Source organism: Megascapheus bottae, chromosome 22, assembly GCF_031878675.1.
Source record: "Megascapheus bottae isolate mThoBot1 chromosome 22, mThoBot2.hap1, whole genome shotgun sequence".
Taxonomy (NCBI): Eukaryota; Metazoa; Chordata; class Mammalia; order Rodentia; family Geomyidae; genus Megascapheus; species Megascapheus bottae.
This window is the reverse complement of record NC_143530.1, coordinates 27,932,496-27,952,369: the sequence shown is the minus strand read 5'-3', so window position 1 is coordinate 27,952,369 and position 19,874 is coordinate 27,932,496. Positions and strand designations below refer to the sequence as shown.

Sequence of the window (19,874 nt, the reverse complement as noted above, 5' to 3'; positions counted from 1 at the left end):
CGGCTCGAGAGAGAGAGAGGAGAGAGCGCGCGTTCCGCCGCTCCGGTGCGTCAGGCCGCCCCCATGTCACCCGCCTGTCCCTGCGCCCCGGGCGCTGCGGCCCCGCTCGGGCGCCGGGCAGAGGCGGGCAGAGGCCGGCTGAACCTTCAGCCGCAGCGGCTCATCCGCTCCGCGGCCCCGGGCGCCGGCAGCCGTGCCCGCCGTTCTCCGCCGCTACGCGCCCGCCGCGAAAGGAGGGGGAGCCGGCGCCGCGCCCGACCCGCGCCCTTGTCGGCAGCTCTGCGGACCGAGGTGCGGACGGGGCTGCGGGAACGAGGTACCCGCTGATCCCCGGTACCGGGGCGTATTTATCCGACTTCGGGCGCCTCCCGGAAGCCGCGAACTCGGTACCCAGCCTTCGAGCCGGCCGCGCTCTCCGGCTCCGGGAGCCAGCCTCCCTCGTCGTCGTCGTCGTCCTCCTCCTCCCTCTCCTCCTCCTCCTCCTCCCCGACGCCCCGGCCCGCCCCCTTTCCCCCCGCGGAGGTGGAGGTAACCGCGGCACCGCTGGGTCCGGCTCCTGCGCGCGAGCGCCCCCGCCAGTTGGGACGCGCAGCCGTCTCGGCCTCCTCCTCCTCCTCCTCCTGGGATCCGCGGGAGGGGCGGGAGAAACCCGACACCCCGGGCCCGCGGGGCCGCAGGGTCGCTGCGCCGGCGCCCCCTCCACGCCAGGAGGGCCGGGCCTGGGGCTTGGAAAGAGACGCGCGGTGCTGGCGCGGCGATCGCTAGGGGTCCCCGCCGGCTCGGCGCAGTAGGGGTGCGAGTGGATTCGGCCGTCACCGCGGCGCCGGGTCTCCGTCATGACCTCTGTCATTTCAGAGGTGCCCGCACCCCACTCGTGATTCGCCGCCCTTTCGGAACAACCCCTTGTCGCGTTCCCCTCCCCGACACCCAGATACTACAGAGACGATTAATTTTTCTGTCCACCGAGCAGGTGCAAGGGGGCGCGTTTGCCCATTCCAGGTTACCAGTCGCCGGCCACGTCCGGTCACCTGCTACGCGGGCCGCAGCACCCATTCCCAAATTGCTATTGCTTCCCCCACTCGAAAATAAACACGACATCCTATGGATATGCACAAGTTCTGAATAGACGTCAACCGCAAATGGTCAAGGCCTTCCCCACCCCCTCTCCAAGGTCTTGAATTCGCAGTGCCAACGCCGTCTGCACAGGCGCACACGTCTACACCCTCGCACAAGGCAAGCCGCTCCCTGCTCGCCCGGCTCCAACGCCGAGCGTGCACAGCCAGCTCTATATAAATAACACCAGCCCTGCGGCAAGCGGACGCATTAGCATAGTTCCCCTTGCACACACGGCCATCACCAGTTATAATTACCTGCCACCTTTCACCCTAGCTTCCCCACAGGTAAGGAGACATCTCTACATTCTGAGAAGTTTATTAATGGACGTCTTAAATGGAACGATCCATTTCTTATGTAGGACGAAAGAAAAGATGAAAGAAATGTGTTTGCCTTTCCAAGAGAGTACGCTGTAAACCATATATTCTGAATGCATAATTTAGGGGAGGCTCTCTCTCTCTCTCTCTCTCTCTCTCTCTCTCTCTCTCTCTCTCTCTCTCTCTCTCTCTCTCTCTCTCTCTCTCTCTCTCCCTCTCTCCCTCTCTCTCTCTCTCCCTCTCTCTCTCTCTCCCTCTCTCTCTCTAACCTGCAGCGCAATGTTCCAGGAAACATACACTGACTGCCAAAAATATTGGCACATGCAATGCAACTGTTCTGAAGGCAGCTATCCTGGGCCTTGAAGGGCGGTGAGGTTTTTTGACTGGCTGGGAAGGGGAGATTAGATAACAATGGGCAGAAGGGCTCTACTGAGCTCAGAGGAAACCAAAGGAATGAGGAGTGGGTCTAGAAATTGACCGCTCTCAAGAGTGTAAAGCTTGAGGGCCTCTTTCTTTCTCTCCTTCTTCCTTCCTTCCTTCCTTTCTTCCTCCCTCCCCTCCCTCTTTCCTTCCTTCCTTTCTTCCTTTTCTCCTTCCTTCCTCTTCTCCTTCCTTCCTCTCTTCCTTCCTTCATAGTTATTTTGATATTTGAAATGGGACCCCAAGCCTTGCATACCACCTATGCCTGTTAAATACAACCTGCATTTCTCTTTCTAAGTTTAATATAACATTATCAATTTTGTTACTTACCCTTCAGTACTGACTTTTCCAAAAGAAAGATTGCTTCCTGGCCGACTGTCCCTTTTCCTCAACTGTCCACTGAGATATATAGCTGTATAGAAATAGATGTGCATATATATATATATATATTCTACTAAACACTCATATAAATGTGCATTCATATACACGTGTGTATATATGTGCATTGTGTGTATATATGTATGTATGTGGTGTATATATATACATCCTTGCAAATATGCAGTCATTAATATTAATAGTAACAATTCTAGTTACAATGAAGATTGGCTTTCAGATTCACATCATTTCAAATTCTCTTTGAATCCTCACATCCAGTTCAGTGCCTACCAGGTGAAGCTGTGAGGGTAGGAATTCTGATTATCAGAACAAGTGGTCTTCAGCAAAACAAATAGCTGCTTTTAAATCCAGAATGGATTTTGCCATTTCAACCTGCACTGGCCAATTGTAAAACTCTAGAAAAAAAGGTATGTATTTTTCTTGAGTAGTAATCATTCCGAAATATGTCAAAATATTCTTCTATGTCTTAAAATAGATTAATTAAAATTTTTACAAAAGGAAAATAAAACAAGTTTGACCTCAGACCCTCACCCTTAGGCAGGTGTTCTACCACTTGAGTCATTCCCCCAACCATTTGTTGTAAGGAGCTTTTTTGAGTGGGAGAAAAGCCCTGCCCTGAAGAAGAAATTTCATTTCAAAGGTGTTAGTTCTTATTCTACAAAGGCGGTAAAAATCCCTACATGGTACTTTCCCAGAATTTAATGACAGACTGGGAACCAGTGCCCTGCAAAATTAAAGCTGAAGGAGTTAATCTGAAATGCTTAGAATTCATCATTGATAGCACTGACCCAGGGATTATAATTAAGTTGCTGATTAGATTAGAGGTTTCCTCAAATCCCTCTTGGATCAATATTTTCCCCACATCTAGTCAAGAAGATTAAAATGTAACTAATTTAAAATAAACTAACCTTCTATTTATTAAGACAGGTGACTCACAATGGGATCTAGCAAAGTCCAGCTACTATAAGAAAGTGCATCTGACATCTGTTAGCAAATCACACTTCTCTAATTTTCTGAGTAGTGACTACCATAAACTGCAATTATTCTTGTTTGATTGATGTTGTTTGACTTCCTCCTTTCTAGGATGCAAATACCTGGAAGAATTAAGTACCTTGTTTCCAGCTACATTCCTAGCAGACCAAATAGTGCCTGAAATAAACAGGATTCTCAACACATATCTGGTGAATAAATGAAGGCACCCATTTATTATCACTTGATAATATCTATTAAAGTCATGTAACTAACTGGGCATGATGATACATTCCTTTAATACCAATTGAGAAAGGGGGGGGCGGGGAGATAGAGATTGGGGCCATCCCAATCTCAAAAAAACAAACACAAAAACAACCCAAACGCTAGCAGTATGACTCAGTGGTAGAATTCTGAAATGCAAGGCCCTGAGTTCAATCCCTGGTTAAAAAAAAAAAGTCATATAAATTAGGCACCAGAGTCTCATACCTGTAATCCTGGTTACTCACAAGGCTAAGCTCTGGGTGGGGATCATCACAGTTCAAAGCTAGTCTGGGTAAGAAAGTCTGTGAGACTCTTAATTCTGATTAACCACCAGAAAACCAGAAGTGGTGCTGTGGCGCAAAGTGGTAGGGGGTTATCCTGGAAAGAGGTCCAGGGAAAATGCCTAGGCCTGAGTTCAAGCCCCACAACCACCATTGCTACCACCACCACCACCACCAACAACAACAACAAGAAAGTCATCTAACTGGGTCTGCTTTGCTTCTTAAGTCACTAAGCAAGCTTTCCATATGTGCTCAAATCTCTCAAAAGTGCTCAGATCAGCCAGCGTGAGAATTCAAGTGAACTTCTCAGTTGTACATGTCCTTTTGTAAGAGATTGTGGTTAATGGATTGACTCCTAACATGAAGTTCTTGTGGACAGCTATTGTCTTGAAGATGTTTGCTCGTAGGTCAAATGCAGCTCACAGGGCATGTGGAATGTTTTAAAAATATATGTATAGCCAGCATTTATGTGAGACTGAATTTTTTTTGTTGTTGGTACTGGGATTTGAACTTACAACTTTGAGCTAGGTCAGGCTGGTATTCTACTCTTTATCGAACATTCAGCCCAGCTTTTTTCTTTTTCTCTTTCTTTTTTATGGCCAGGATAATGTATACAGGGGTCACCGTTACATTCATCAGGTAGTAGGTGCATTACTTCTCGCACATTGAGATCCCTTCTCATGTTTTTGTCCCCATTTCCCTCCCCCCATCCCCTCCCAATCATCTTGTTTTCTCCCCTTCCCTTTCCTATTTTCAAATAAACAAACTGTGTATACAACATACCAAGGAACAAAGTTAGAAACAGTAACAATATGAAATTAACCAAAGAGTAAACAAAGAGAAGAGAAATAACATACTGCATTAAGAACAATAAGACAAGATAAACATCTTGTTTCCATATCCTAGGGTTCATTTCACTTAGTCTCATCCTATATGACCTTATGTACCTAGGTTTTGAGCTATTGTAATCCTCTGCTAGGAGAGTCCTAGATGTGTACTAATTATTACAAATGAGGGAAACCATTGGGCCTATGTTCCTTTGGGTCTGGCTTACTTCACTTAATATGATTTTTTCCAAGTCTTTCTATTTCCTTATGATTGGGGCAATGTCATTCTTTCTGATAGCAGCATAGAATTCCATTGTATAAAAATACTGTATCTTCTTGATCCAATCATCTACTGAGGGGTATCTTGGTTGGTTCTATATCTTCACTATGGTAAATAGTGCTGCAATGAACATCGTTGTGCTAGTGGCTTTAGTATGTCCTTGTTTCTGGACATTTGGGTAAATGACAGGAGTGGAATGGCTGGGTCATAGGGGAGCTCTATGTTTAGTCTTTTGAGGAATCACCATACTGTTTTTCATAGTGGTTGAACAAGTTTACACTACCTCCAATAGTCTAGTAGTGATCCTTCCTCAGCCCAGCTTTTTTCTATTTCCTTCCTTCCTTCCTTCCTTCCTTCCTTCCTTCCTTCCTTCCTTCCTTCCTTCCTTCCCTCCACCCCCCTCCTCCTCTGCATCTTCCTCCTCTTCCTTCTTACTACTTTTAAAAATGGACTTTAGAGAAAAACTTATCTGACCAGGCTGGCTTCAAGCTTCAATCATTCTGGATCTCAGCTCCAGAGTAGGTAGGATTATAGGTCTGACCTATACCTGCACCTGGCAGAGACCAGTTTGTTTTTTACATTTGTTTTGAGCTTCTCTTGACCCCAAAAAAGACCTGCCCATAAATGCTCTACATTTGCAGGACTAGTTTTCTTCTGAATGTGGTGACACCTGTGGGCAGGTGTTCCTTATCTCCTTTTGTTTCTATCGGGTATCAGCCCCCAGGCCCTTAAAAGCTTCTGAGTTTGTGATTGGAAATTTGTGTTAGTATCCTGAGCACATTCTTTACTCCTTTGAAAGCCTGTTAAATCATTTACCTGAAATCATAATTCCCTAAACTTTGAAAAAATAAGAAATTGTGAAATATACAACCTAATCACGAATACACATATGCAATTTTCTTTCCTTTGAGAAAATTGGAGATAATGATTTCAGAGATAATATCTGAGGTTGATAGAAATAATTTTAAGTCCTCTACAATTCTGTAAAAGTAAATTCCAAGGAACTGGTATGAAGGTTCATTAATGTTAAATATATAATGCCAGTCATATCACATGGATTTAATTGTATATTTTTGTATTTTTACTTGTATATTTATTTTATTTATATTCAAACTGGAACTGGAATATATATGTTGAAATATTACATGCCTTTCGTTTGTCTTACAGCCCTTGGTATGTTTCTTTCAAATAATTATTTAAAAGGTGATCACTTCGGTTTTTTAGAGAATGGAAGGAAGTATATAATATGATTCCCAGCTGTGGTGTGTATACAGTACTTGAACAATATTTGTATCATCCTTTGGCTTTTGGAATGTCAGCACTAACTCTCTAAGAAGGAATCTGACATTTACAAAACCTATCATAAATGAAAATGAAAAAGCTACTTTCATTTGGTGACAGAAATAATAAAAATGTCACACAAGCTTTCCTAAGGAAAGCTGCAGGTAATATTTTATGAAAAGCTAGAACAGGACAAATTCATCCTTCTTGCTGAAAGTAAATAAGGGAAGGTAAGAGCTCTGTGCAAAAAGCTACTCCTCTACAAATGTGATCAGTAGAACCCAATTACTTTCAAAAATGTGGTCAAAATTTAATTTTAAACTCATTTATTGGGTTAAAAAAGCAAAATTGGGCAGGTGAGGTGGCTAACGTCTGTAATCCTAGCTACTCAGGAGGCTGAGATCTGAGGATCAAGAGACTCTTATCTTCAATTAACCCCTAGAAAATGGGAAGTAGGGCTTGGCTCAAGGGTGAGGTAATAGCCTTGAGCTGAAGAGCTCAAGGACAGCGCCCAGGCTGTGTTCAAGCCCCACACCCCTCCCACACACACACAAAAGCCCAATTGGTCTGTCAAATTGCTCTAGAATGTTATGTTGGCTTTTGTTTGCTAAAAATCAAAGATGTCACCTTTGTTTTGTTGTGCTGAAGAATATTTTTTGCCTGAAAGAGAAAGAGATAGAGAGAAACTGGAGAGGTTGGAGGAAGTGGGAGAGAAGGAAGAGAAGAGATCAATGGGTGAACATCACATGCCTTATTCCAGCATATAATAATAATTTGATGAGAACCACCCTCATCTTTGAAAATGAACTTCAGGTTTCTCATGCTTACCCTGGGCTTTTAAACCTGAGCTTTTGGTAATGAATGAGGCCTTTTGGTATTTGTCAGCAGGATTTTGGAGGAAGAATGATTAAGTGACAAAGGCTTAAGGGAAGGAACTTTCATTTTGTAAGAGATAAATGACACTCTTCTAATAACTTTTTTCCCTACTTCTTTACCTACTGGTTCTAAATGGAAGAAAAATTCATAGTCCAGTGTCTGACCTCCTAGCCAAATCTAAGCCTGTTCAATGGATTTCCTTCAGTGAACAGAACCTAGAGAAGGCTAAGAGTAATTAATACCCACAGCAGATACCGGATATTGTAGAATATACTTTGTGTGGCAACATGCTTTGATAGAAACATTGGTATATCTAAAAGATATCCCTCCCTCCCTCCCCCCCTTCCTTCCCTCCTCTCTCTCTGACTCTCTTTGTCTGTCTCTGTTTCTGCCTCTGTCTCTGTCTCTGTCTCTCAGCATGGTTTTACTATGTATCACAAGCTGGTCTTGAACTCACTATCCTCCTGCTTCAGCCTTCCTATTAACTTGGTATATAGCAGAGTTCTTCCTATCCAGTTAGGCTCTGACATTTTGTTTTGTTTTGTTTTTTTGCCAGTCCTGGGCTTGAGCTCAGGGCCTGAGCACTGTCCTTGGACTTTCTCAAGACTAGAGCTCTACCACTTGAGCCTCAGCATCATTTCTGGCTTTTTTCTATGTATGTGGTACCAAGAAATCGAACCCAGGTCTTCGTGCATGCTAGGCAAGCATGCTACCACTAGGCCAAACTCCTGACCCACTGACATTTTTTTTTAAAACAAGGTTGGGAGTAAGACCTAGGACCCCCTATGTGCTATGCAAGTGCTCTACCACTGAACAATATGCTAGCTATAGACAACTTCTTTCCCTCTTGTAATGCTGATTAGGACTTACAACCATTTAATAGTCATAAAGGACTTTTTTAATGTTTAAAAGTCTGACTATGAAGACAGGCTGAGGTCTACAAATCCTAATGCAAACATAGCCAGGGCAGACAGACTCTTATCTCCAATTATGCAGTAAAAAGCAAGAGTATGAGGTCTGGAGTTGAATGTGCATGCACACACACACACACACACACACACACCCTCAAACTGGTATGCGTTATGGTTTGGATCTTAAAAAGTCTTAAATAGCTAATATGTTATGTACTTTGTTCCAAGCAGGTTTCAGACTTGGGGCACTTGGAGATGCTTATGATTGTTCATTGTTCTAATTCACTACAAAAGCTTAGGATTCAAAAGCCCAGGGTACACATGTGTACCACTGATGGACTCATAATGTGTTGACACAATTGAAAAATTGGTAGATATTAGTAAGCTTACTTGAAGGAAGTAGTCTTTTAAAAAGCATGCCTTTCAGGTAACATGGACCAAGAAATGTCATAACTTATGGAATTATAACATCTTTGTACAACCACTTAATGATGATGATGATGATATTAATAATAATAACAAAAAAGAATATATTTTCTGCTTCCTGGCTTCTATGAGGTAAGCAGCTTTCCTCTGCCATATTCTCTAACCATCATGCTCAGCCTTACTTTTAACCCAAACACAATGGAGCCAAATAATGATGAACAGAAACCTCCTTTTATTTTTCTCAGGTATTTTAAAGTAGCAATGGAAATCAGACTAATATACAGGCATGTATATTACTTTCAGTATAATATAGGTCATTTTACAGAGCTCTGAATTAAACTTTGTTGTTTCTGTAGCAAAAAAAAAAACTCATATAAATATATAGATAAAGACACTAAGATTTTTTATAAGCAAATGAAATAGCTTTTTTAATGGAACTAAGTTTTGAATTTTGAATTTTGAGGAAAACACTCTTTCCATTGATGAAATGATTTAACAGTGCTAGATCTTAGTCAGATCTTAGTAGGTAATTCCATTCTCCAGATAGAAAGAACTAGCTCCTTGGAGACCTGGTGGATTCTTAGAGTAGGCCATATACAAGATGATCTTCAGGTGTATATGGCTCCTGAATGTAATGCAATGTTGACCACCTACCATCAATGTCATAAATATGCAAAAAGCAAAAGTAAGTCAAAGGGCCACCCCAGACAACTGAAAGAGCTCTTTGTTATATATTTTTAGGATGTTGGGGTGTTGTGTGGGAACGAGGACACCAACTTGAAAGGAACTTGGCAAGGCAAAGTTTACTTCTGCAGAAGAGCACATCATTCACCAAAATCTAGCAAGCAAGGATGTGGAATTGTTGGGCTGCTCCCCTTTTATCCCTAATGCGCAGGCCCTTCTCCCTCTGCTCTGATTGGCTGAGCTCAGATTCATAGTCTGCAACAGGACTTGGCTTAATTAATAGGAAAATGATATGGCTTACTTAACAGGAGCGGGATATAACTAAAATTTAATGAACTTGTAATAGGATTTCTTAAAGTGTAACAGGAATAGGACATAACTAAAATACAACCAACAGGAGCATGCCACTTGGTCAAAGGAGAAACTTTACAAAATGACAATGCTCACAAGACTTGACAGAAAGGAAGTGACACACTTTGATAGAAAAGACAGTTTTTCTCATACTTCTGAAGGCCAAAGCTGGAGCAATTAAATTTGAATGAGAAAATGAAGTGCCATTTGAGAACAACCAAAAGCATCACACAATTGTTTATTGGTCTATACTGATAAAAATAAATGTCCAATTAAGTATCTTAAGTAAGTGATTGAATAAATGATTGAAGTGGCATATCTAACACAAACAAGATTTCCAAATAGAATTTCCATAGAGAATGTGCTCTCAAGGAAATGAAGCACAACAGGTCATTCCTTTGGAATGACCTACATGATAATGATTTCTTTCCAAAGAGTACAGAATGGAAAAAAAAAAGAGAAAACAGGTGGTTGAAGGTGATGAGTCACGTTGTAGCATGTACATCTGATGAACAATGGTAAATGAGACACTTAATATGAGTGATTGTTGTCCCAAAACGAGGGCCCTAGGACAACCGTAAAGATGCCATTTGACAAATTCCACCTGAGGGACAATCTATGAAACCCTGAGCATTTCCCAGAACTATCCAGGCTATTGAAAATGAGGGAAGTCTGAAAAACTGTCAAGGCCGAGAGGAACTTAATGAGATGGGATGACTACATATAATGGGGCATTCTGGAACATGAAAAAAGACCAAAAAGACATTCAGTAATAACTAAGGAAATCTGAGTAAGGATGAATTTTAATGAATAATGAATGTATCAATATTGGCTCATTAATTATAATGAATGTTCCAGAGTAATGTAAGAGATTAGTGATAAGGGAATCTAAGCATGAGCTATTTGGGGACTATCTCATGCTTACTCTCTTAGCAATATTTTTTGTAAATCTGAAATTAAAGTGGCATAACACTCTTTCAAGCATAAATGTTTTATTTGTAGCACTAAATTCGTAATTTCCTTCTATATATGTTGAAGCTCTTGGATGACAGTTTTAATCAATTAAACATCTAATGGATGGAAAACCAAACTGGATATGGCAACATGAAAAGTGTAAATGATTGAAAAATAAATGTTAATAAGACCAATATAGTTAGCTGGTTCCAAGTTCTATTGATCCATTTGCATTTCCACTTCCATATTCTGTCATATTTCCAACATTGCCTTAGAAATGCACTGATACCAAGTTTCTTAACATTTCTTCTTCTGACTTGTTGACCTCTGAACAATTTCATTTCTTTAAAGTTAACAGGGAGCCTTGAGGGAAGCTGCAAAATACATGTGTGTGTGTGTGTGTGTGTGTAATAACTAGGACGCTTTTAGGTAGCGTAATAGAGCAGGCTGTAGCCTTCAGGTTAATGGTCTTTGACATCATCCTTTTATCAGCCAGAAAATGCCGGAAATATAAATTCAAGGACATTCAAATAAAACTCTATTTTCTGGTATATGTCTCTAACGGATAGGCTTCTGATTTATATTTCTCTGTGGCCCGACTGCTTGTCACAGGGTTTGGCACTCAATAAATATTTGCTGGATGGAGAGAAGGAAGAATGGAATAATATATGGCAGTTTGCCAGGGTGAGAAGAGGGAGCAGTGTATTCTAAGACAGGAATACCAAGCAGGAATAAAAATGCAAAGATGGGAAAGACAGGGGCATATTTGGGAACATACAGAGATCGGTAGAGCCAGATGGTATATGACATACCCACAATATGTTTCACTTATTCTATTTGCTATAATTTGGATCTGGAATATCCTCCAAAGGTGTGTGTTAATGGCTTGGTGCCCAACCAAGGAGTGCCACTGAGAAGTAGTGGAAGTAGGGAAATTAGGACATTGGAATGTGGCCTTCAAGGCGGGATTGGGATTCTGATCCCTCCCTATCTTCCTTCCTGATCTCTGGGCCATTGTGACATAGCTCCATCTGACATGTATGCACCACCATGATGTGCTACTTTACCACATGTCTAAAGGAAACTGGCCACAGACTGAATAAACCTTTTATCGTTTAGTTTTTGCTTTTATTTCTTTCAATTATAAAGGTGACATAAAGAGGGGTTACAGTCATAGTGTGTACATTTCTTTTCCCTCATTTCCACCCCAGAATCCCCTCTCCTACAAGGTATATAGTTCATTTTCAACATAGGGTCTAGTGAGTGTCACTGCTGCATTTGTTCACCCTTGTTTCACCAGCTTGAGCTCAGGGCGTGAGCACTGTCCTTGGACTTTCTCAAGGATAGAGCTGTACCACTTGAGCCTCAGTACCACTTCTGGCTTTTTTCTATGTATGTGGTACCAAGGAATCGAACCCGGGTCTTCGTGCATGCTAGGCAAGCACTTTAACCACTAGGCCAAACTCCCGGCCTTGTTTCACCATTTCTGTAGTGGTTTGTTTAAAGGCTAGCATAGTGGTTTAAATGATGAATAAGCAAGGTCAGGACCCCACATCCTTGGGATCTCAGCCTGTGTGAAAGCCTTTCTTTTCTTTTCTTTTTGTTTAATGAACAACATAGTGTAAAAAGTGAGAAAAGTCAGAACCTGTGTGCTCTTCTTTATGTCCTCACAGTGCTATGGATGGGAGAAGTTATAAATTGATTTTCTCTGTAAACAGCTTGAGTTAAAAAATTAAGAAAGCTATATGTAAATACCACATTTTAAAAAATGTCATCAACATCCTTAATATGTGGCTATTAAATCCAAAGAGTACAAGAGCGAGGACTCAATATTTGTGTACCCAATGCTATGGACATGGTAATGGAAATATAAACATAACTATATAGACATAAAAACCTATGACTCTATAGATATAATGTTTTATTTCATAAATTAATGTTTCTATGACATACAAACCCTTAGCCTAATTTTGATTAAGTTCTAAAAACTAAGTCCCAGTGATTGTAAATAGAGATTCCCTTCTTGAACACTTGTTTGTTAAACTTGTCACTTAAAATATGATGTAAAAATCAACATTAATAAATTCTTTAATAAAAAAATTAAGAAAGCTATAGGTAAATACCACATTTAAAAAAAACATCATCAACATATAATTTATATACACCATTTAAATATTTGATTTGATGACGTATACTATCACCTAATCAGGAACAAAACACCCCTAAAAATTCTGTTATGCTATTTGCAGCCAAACTTCCAACCTCATACACTACCCCAGACAGCTTCTGCACCACCTTCTCTCTACAGGTATGGTAGCACTACAGCTTAGAGCTGAGGTCCTCTAGCTTGCTAGCCAAGAACTCTACTACATGATCCATGTCCCCAGCCTGGAGTCATTATGAATAAAGCTCATATGAACCTTTAGATGGAGTTCCTGGCACATATATATGTTTTAATTTCTCTTGGGTAAATTTCAATGCATCATTAGGGATTCAGCTTCATACAATTTCAGTTTTTTTGAGTTATCACCACCATAATTGCTTTTGAGTTACACTGGTTGGTTTTCATTATAGTCTCACAGCATTCAAAAAGAAAAGCCAAGAGCTTAGAGTTTAGCTCAGGGGGTACAGTGCTTGCCCAGGGTATGAGAGCCTCACAGCAAAAATATATAAATAAACAAATACCAACTGACAAGCCACTTAAAAAAAAAAAAGACATGCATCGGAGTGGCCAGTGGAGCTTCACAACCAGCCCCAGGTTCCTGAGCAGCAGAAATAGTACCTAAAACATTGGCTATCAACTCCAGATAACTTAGCTTGGATGACATCACTTTTTCCTCACCACTTCACAAGCCCTTTCTTATGACACAATGTGGGAATGCACTGGTCCCACAAGAAGTGCATTCTGGATCTGTCTGCTTCTCTCTTCACTCTCTCAGCAAGCTGGGGCCAGATCTCATTCACTGGGATTGGGGATTTTCCAAGAAAGTAGGATTGGTGGGTTGGATAAATCAAATTTCACTTTTTTGAAAATGGTACCTTCTGGAGTACCAATCTAAAAAGCTGCCCTTAGACTGCTATTAGAGAAAGAACCTGGGCTGTCTCGAGAATCATCTGGATGATTCTGGAGAATCAGCATAGAACACCTTCCATTCCTATGATCTTAGAATAATGCTTGTATTCTTTGAGAACACAGTGACAATAGGGAGATGTAGTGATCATGAATACTTATTTTATATAGGTTTGCTCTTATACTTAGGTTCTTGCTTACATATCAAGAAGTCAGTAGGGAGTTCTTTTCACTGTGAAAGCAACAGTACTATTTGCACTTGAACACCATTGAAATCCCAAGGCAAAGTGTCTTATGAAAAAGGGGACTAGATTAGTTCGATAACCAAGGGCTATAATTTGCATGACTTTTTGACATAGATACATTCTGGTCATTGTCCACATCCTGGGCTTGTTTTCTTCTCTGTTTCCTTCACACTCAGGCTCTAGGTGGTGTTTTGTCTACTCATCACTGGCAATTCTTCAGAGAGAATGCCTCTATGCTCCAGCCAGTTCCCAGGGTGCAGTCTTGTTGGATCGGATGCCCACTGGCTAGGCCAGATGCTATTTTGAGACTAATACCATAGTGCCTAGACTTTGACACTTCGATTAGCCAGGCCTGAGTCACCTGATGCAACAGTGGCCTTGGCCTAATCTGAACCAGGATGACTGAAAGAAGAGTAGCAGGATCTTCCCCTAGGAAGGTCAAAGTCAAATTACCAGGAGAAAGAATGACACTCATTTCAGGTTTTGTTAGAAATAACCTGAAATTTTGATTTAAGAAAATAATAATAGATGTCACGTGGATTTGGAGCTAATAAGGAAGAAAAAAGAACGAATCATCCACTTTTTAATACAATGCAACAAATAAAACTAACTCCAAGTTGCTTCAACCTCACCTTTAATTTAGTATTTTTTAAATTTATTTTTATTTTTTTGTGTGTGTGCCAGTCCCAGGGCTTGAGCTCAGGGCCTGAGCACTGCCCTTGGACTTTTTCTCAAAGTTAGAGTTCTATCACTTCAGCCACAGCACCATTTCTGGCTTTTTCTATGTATGTGATACCTAGGAATTGAACCTGGGTCTTTGTACTTGCTAGGCAGGCACTCTACCACTAAGATAAACGACCAGTACCCCTCACCTTTAATTTAAAGCAAGTGTTTCAAACTCCCGGCACCCCCCACTTTTTTTTTTTTTTTTTTTTGCCAGTCCTACGGACCGAACTCAGGGATTGAACACTGTCCTTGGGCTTTCCTCAAGGCTAGTGCTCTACCACTTGCACCATAGCACCACTTCCAGCTTTTCTATGTATGTGGGACAGAGAAATCGAACCTGAGTCTTCGTGCATACTAAGCAAGCACTCTACCACTAGGCCAAACTCCTGGCCTCCCTCACCTTTAATTTAAAGCAAGTGTTAGATTGTTAGTAACCCAGTCCACACAAGGAAACTAGGATGGCAAGGGCTTTGAAGGACCCCTGACTAAAGTAGAGAATGGAGCTAGCTCTGCCTAGTTTCCCTCAGGACCCTTTTCTGTGTGGAGGTCTGGAGACTGGAGGAAAGAAGCTGACGTCAGGGTTTTGTTGTTGTAGTTCCCCTCAGCCCCCAACTTGAGACTTTTTATTCAAAGCAGTGCTCTTGCATTGCCAGAGCTGCTTTACCAAGAAAGTAGGCAGCCCCTAGGAGTTGAGCCTGAAAGCAGTGATTAAGACAAGGCAGAATACTATGACTCTGCCAGGTACTTGGGGCTCATACCTGTAGTTCTAGCTACTTTGGAGACTGAGATCTGAGCACCAAGGTTCTTAGCCCGTCCAGGCTGGAAAATTCCTCTTCTCTCTAAGAAACTACAGAAAAAGCTGGAAGCAGAGCTGTGGCTCACATGATAGTTTGCTCTCCTTAAGCAAAAAGAAGGTCAGGGACTGTGCCCAGTAGTTGAGTTCAAGCTCCAGAATCTGCATGCAAACATGCATGTACACACACCTATACACACTCTGTTGCTTGTACCCTTGCACATAAAACTCCTTTTGAAGGTCTGCTTCTAAGAGTCACAGCCAAAGCTCAAGAGGATAAAAGTCCAAGGCCCAAATGTGGTAGAGGAAGTCAGACCTGAGTTTCTGCACCTACTTTACAACCTTCTGACAGAGTGATCTTGAATGAGTCACACCATTCATTTTTACCCATCTTATTTTCCTCATGTGGGGCTGATCACCATATGTGTCTCATAGCCACATCATACAGCTGAATGGAAAACGACTGACATCCCATGGAGCAAGAAATAATATAAGCAGTCACAGGCCAGAAACTCTTATCCAAGATGCTCAGGGCCACTAGTATTTTCAAGTTTTGCTTTGTTTTTGTTTTGGTGGTGTTAGGGTTTGAACTTAAGGCCTATGCTTGCTAGGCAGGCACTTCAAGGCAGAGCCATGCCTCCAAGCCTATTTTATGTTGGTCAATTTTGAGACATGTGTCTGTTATGACCAGACACATGTTTGAACCATAAGCTTCCAGTTTTATTGTGGACTTCCAGAGCAAGCTGGGATGACAGATGAATATGACCATACCCAGGCTGACCTCAAACTTTGATCCTCCCTTTTTCAGCTTCTGAAGTAGCTAATGTTACAGGTGTGAGTCTCTGCCACCCACCTTGAAGTTTTGAATACTTATAACAATGCAATGAGATATTTACAGGATGACACTCCAGTCTAAACAGATATCCGTTTATATTTCTTACACACTTTATACATATGACCTGAAGGTCATTTTATGAAATATTTTAATACTTTTGTACATAAAACAAAGTTTAATGGTATCCTATTGGCACTCAAAAACTTTTGGATTAGCTGGATGCAATGGTTCATACTTGTGATCCTAACTTCATGGGAATTAAAGATTGGGAGGATTAAGCCTCAAGACAAATTTGGAGACACCATCTCAATAAAATCTTAGCATGCTATCACACACCTGTCATCCCAGCTACACAGGAATTGTGAATGATAAGGTGAAGGATCAGGCTAGTTGAAGCATCAATGGGAGCTCTTATTGCAAAAAAAAAATAACTAAAGCAAGTTGGGTATGGATGGATCACTTATTTTCCTAGCTACTCAAAAGTTGGGGACCTAAACGACTGTGGTTTGAAGTCAGTCTACGCAGAAACATCAGAGATTCCATTTGCTAAAAACCAGCTTATAGTTGGTCTAGAAGTATGGCTCAAGTGATAGAGTGCTAAGCTAAGCAAGCAAGTTGGATGAGAGTAAAGCCCTTTGTTAAAGCAGTGGTGCCAGTACACAGACAAACAAAACCAATGGAATCACAAAGCAGTAGGGCAGTATCTCCAGTGGTAGGAAACATAAGGACCTGGGTTTAAAACTCCGATACCACAAAAAAGTAGGTGTAAACTCTAGCACATTTTGAATTTGCTTTTGTTGTTGTTGTTGTTTAAGTGGTGTTTCATCTTTAAACAAATGCCATGTTATTAAAGCACAGTCAGAAGTTGCCATTTTAACTCCAACTTTCAACTACCCATCTTGAGCTTATTTAATTCTTCATCACCAAACACTTGGGCTCTGATATTTAATATCAAACAAATAGAGAGAAGAGGCTCTCCTCCCAAAGGACATTTTACTCCATTAGCTCTGCTAAATAATTCTACAGTACAGTCAGATGGATAGACACAGAGTTTAAGTTTTCTGCTTGTGGTCAGGCTTCCTGGTAGCACAAGTTTCTAGTCCAGACCTCTGAATTGTTGTGCATATTGTGAAGCAGAAGACTCAGCACTCCATGCTGTCCAGTAGACTTAAAAGGGTGTCAGAGTGGGAGAGGCTGTTATTCAGTGTTGAGGCGCTTCCCCAGCTCTGTAAAAGAAAAGAAAAATAGGGCCAGGAGCATAGCCTAGTGGTAGAGTGCTTGCCTAGCATGTACAAAGCTCTGAGTTCGATTCACAGTGGTAGAGTGCTATCCTTGAGAATGCCCAAGGACTCGGTATGAACTCATCCTACTTATCTTGCTACAAACATGTTGGTTCACACCCCTGACAGAACCCAAGCCATGTCACTTCCCTAACAAGCTGCATTCTGAGACATGGTCTGGCTATGTATACCAGGCTGACCTTGAACTTTCAACTTCCTAAGTACTGAGATTACAACACCCCCTGCTCAACCTTAGTAATCTTTTTCAAACCTATGCACATCCTCAGTATACTTTATTTTTTCAATTAATTAAATTAATTTCAGCTGATAATACATAATTTAAAATTGCACACGAGATATCATGTAACATTTCAATATATGTGTAAATTATGCAGTGTTCAAGTTTGATTAAATATGTCCCTCTCTTTAAACATGTGTCATTTCTTCATGGTGAGAATATGTAAAATCCATCTAGATTATGGAAATACAGAGTAGATTTTCATTATCCATGGTAACCCTACTGTGTCACACCAAGCACACAGCACACACAAACTTCTCACTTCCTCTGACTCTAACTTGATACACATTGATCAATTTTTCCCCAAGAAAGCATCTTAGCACAGCTACACTTTCTTAAGTACTTAAACTCTTTCCCATCCACATTGCTTCACTTAAATTACCCCATGCAGCTATGCAGTTGATAGTACCAGGCTCCACTGTGGAGCTCAGGAGAGCAACCTTTCAGGATGCCAAATAATTTACCCAAGGTCACATAGCAGCAGAACAAACATTTAAAACACATTCAGATCTGTTACACGCTAATGCTCAGGATTCTCACAATACCACAAGCCACTTACTTACCCTGGCAGCAAAGAGCCTGGCAAATAGGCAATTTCCACCATGTCAGATTCAAATTGTGTGTGTGTGTGTGTGTGTGGTGGTATTGTTAGGGATATGATAAGACTCCTTCTTGTGGTATAGCTGGATAGATGGATCCCTCCATCTGTCTATCTTCTCTTCAGGAAATCATGTCCAGTGGGGCTTTTTGATCCACGCTTTGCTTCTAGAACTGGTTTCCTTCTCTGTCCACTGTGGTTTGAAAATGAATTGTCCTCCTAGTTTCATGGTAGCCAACTGATAGAGAGTCTAGAAAATGATTAAATCCTGAGAGGCTCTGACTTCATCAGTGAGTTAATCTATGGATAGACTCATTTTATGATGACCCTATTGGAAATTGAAGGATATTGCCTGTCTCTCTCCCTTTCCCATTCCCTCTCTCCCACTCGCCCCATCTTTTCCCCCCACTCTTTCTGCTTCCTGTCTGCCATGAGCTTGGCAGCTTTCCTTCCCTTCCACTTCTGCTTCACCACAGGCCCAAAAGCAGTAGTCAAATAACCATGGACTTGAAACCTTTAAAATTGTGAGCCAAAATAAATATTTCTCCTTTTAAATAGTTTCTCTCAGGTGTTTGTTTTTTTCAGAGATGGGAAAACTGACTAACACTAACTGCCCCAGACCTGGTGACCCTAGGGAACCCCAACTATTGTTTCCAAGAGAAGCAGCCTCAACCCTCAGACCAGCACTGCCACAGATACTTTCCCACAGTCACTGCTGAGGCCTCTCTAGGAACCATGAACCTCAGCTGGAGGATAACTTTTACTCAGTAATCAGCTCTGGGGCTGGGGGTTGGGGCTCACATCTGGAATCCTAGCTACTCAGGAGGCTGGGAGCTGAAGACTGACATTTGAAGCCAGTTGGGGCAGAAAAGTCACTGAGATTCTTCAACTAACCACCAAAATGTCAGAAGTGGAGCTGTGGCTCAAGTAGTGGACTGTCAGCCTTGAACAAAAAAGCCAAGAAAAAAAAAGCCAAGAGCATGAGGCCCTCAGTTCAAGCCCCAGTGCCAGTGCACAGTAAATTGAACTCTGCTTAGTGAGGACTTCTTATAACCTTGTCTACCTCTACTTTGTGTTTGGGTTCAGACATGGTCTCCTACTGTAATAGTTCTGTAGTATAAAATCCCTTAATGGTCCCTCCATCCTAATTGTGAGTGATGTTTAGCACATCCCACTGTTGGAAATACAGTTCATCAGTTGCTCAGGTGAACTACTCACATTTCATGTGTTCCAGGTCTAATCTGAAACCTCTTAGTGATCTCTGGTGTGAGGCTGGAGTCATCAAAGGAGCCAGGAATAAACCCGGCCAGCTCTGCATACCTTTCTGCAGAAAGAATCCAATAAAGGACAATCTGAAGTCTATATCCACCAAATGTGCTTTATATTTTGCCTCTCCTCCCCTCACTAAGTTCTTTTTAAAATCATTGTTGTACCTCCTATGGTACTTTTACAAAGAGAAAAAGATAATTTTAAGCAGTCAGGCCTGAACTTGAATACACAAATTTCTATGCTTTTTAACAGAGGGCCCACAGATGGATGGAAAAGACCAGTTATTGTGCAAACCTTCTGGGGCTCTTTATTCCTAAAATTGCATTTGAAATCTTCAGCTCATCCTTTTGAATAATCTCAACTTTGAAAAAATATAGTAACTCTGCCTTTAAGAAAACTGATTAAAAATT

The 19,874-nt window shown here is 41.5% G+C and overlaps 1 long non-coding RNA gene across 2 annotated transcripts; it reads left to right on the top strand.

Annotated features, from left to right (window-relative positions):
- The first annotated feature begins 64 nt into the window (after positions 1-64).
- On the top strand, positions 65-10,438 carry LOC150048420 (uncharacterized). 2 transcript variants are annotated; one of them, XR_016539254.1, is made up of 5 exons: positions 65-291; positions 2,505-2,653; positions 3,330-3,427; positions 8,363-8,493; positions 9,103-10,438. It is a non-coding gene; the product is annotated as an uncharacterized LOC150048420 (long non-coding RNA). The 2 variants fall into 2 exon arrangements; XR_016539255.1 differs by lacking the exon at positions 65-291 and adding an exon at positions 843-1,400.
- The last annotated feature ends 9,436 nt before the right edge of the window (positions 10,439-19,874 follow it).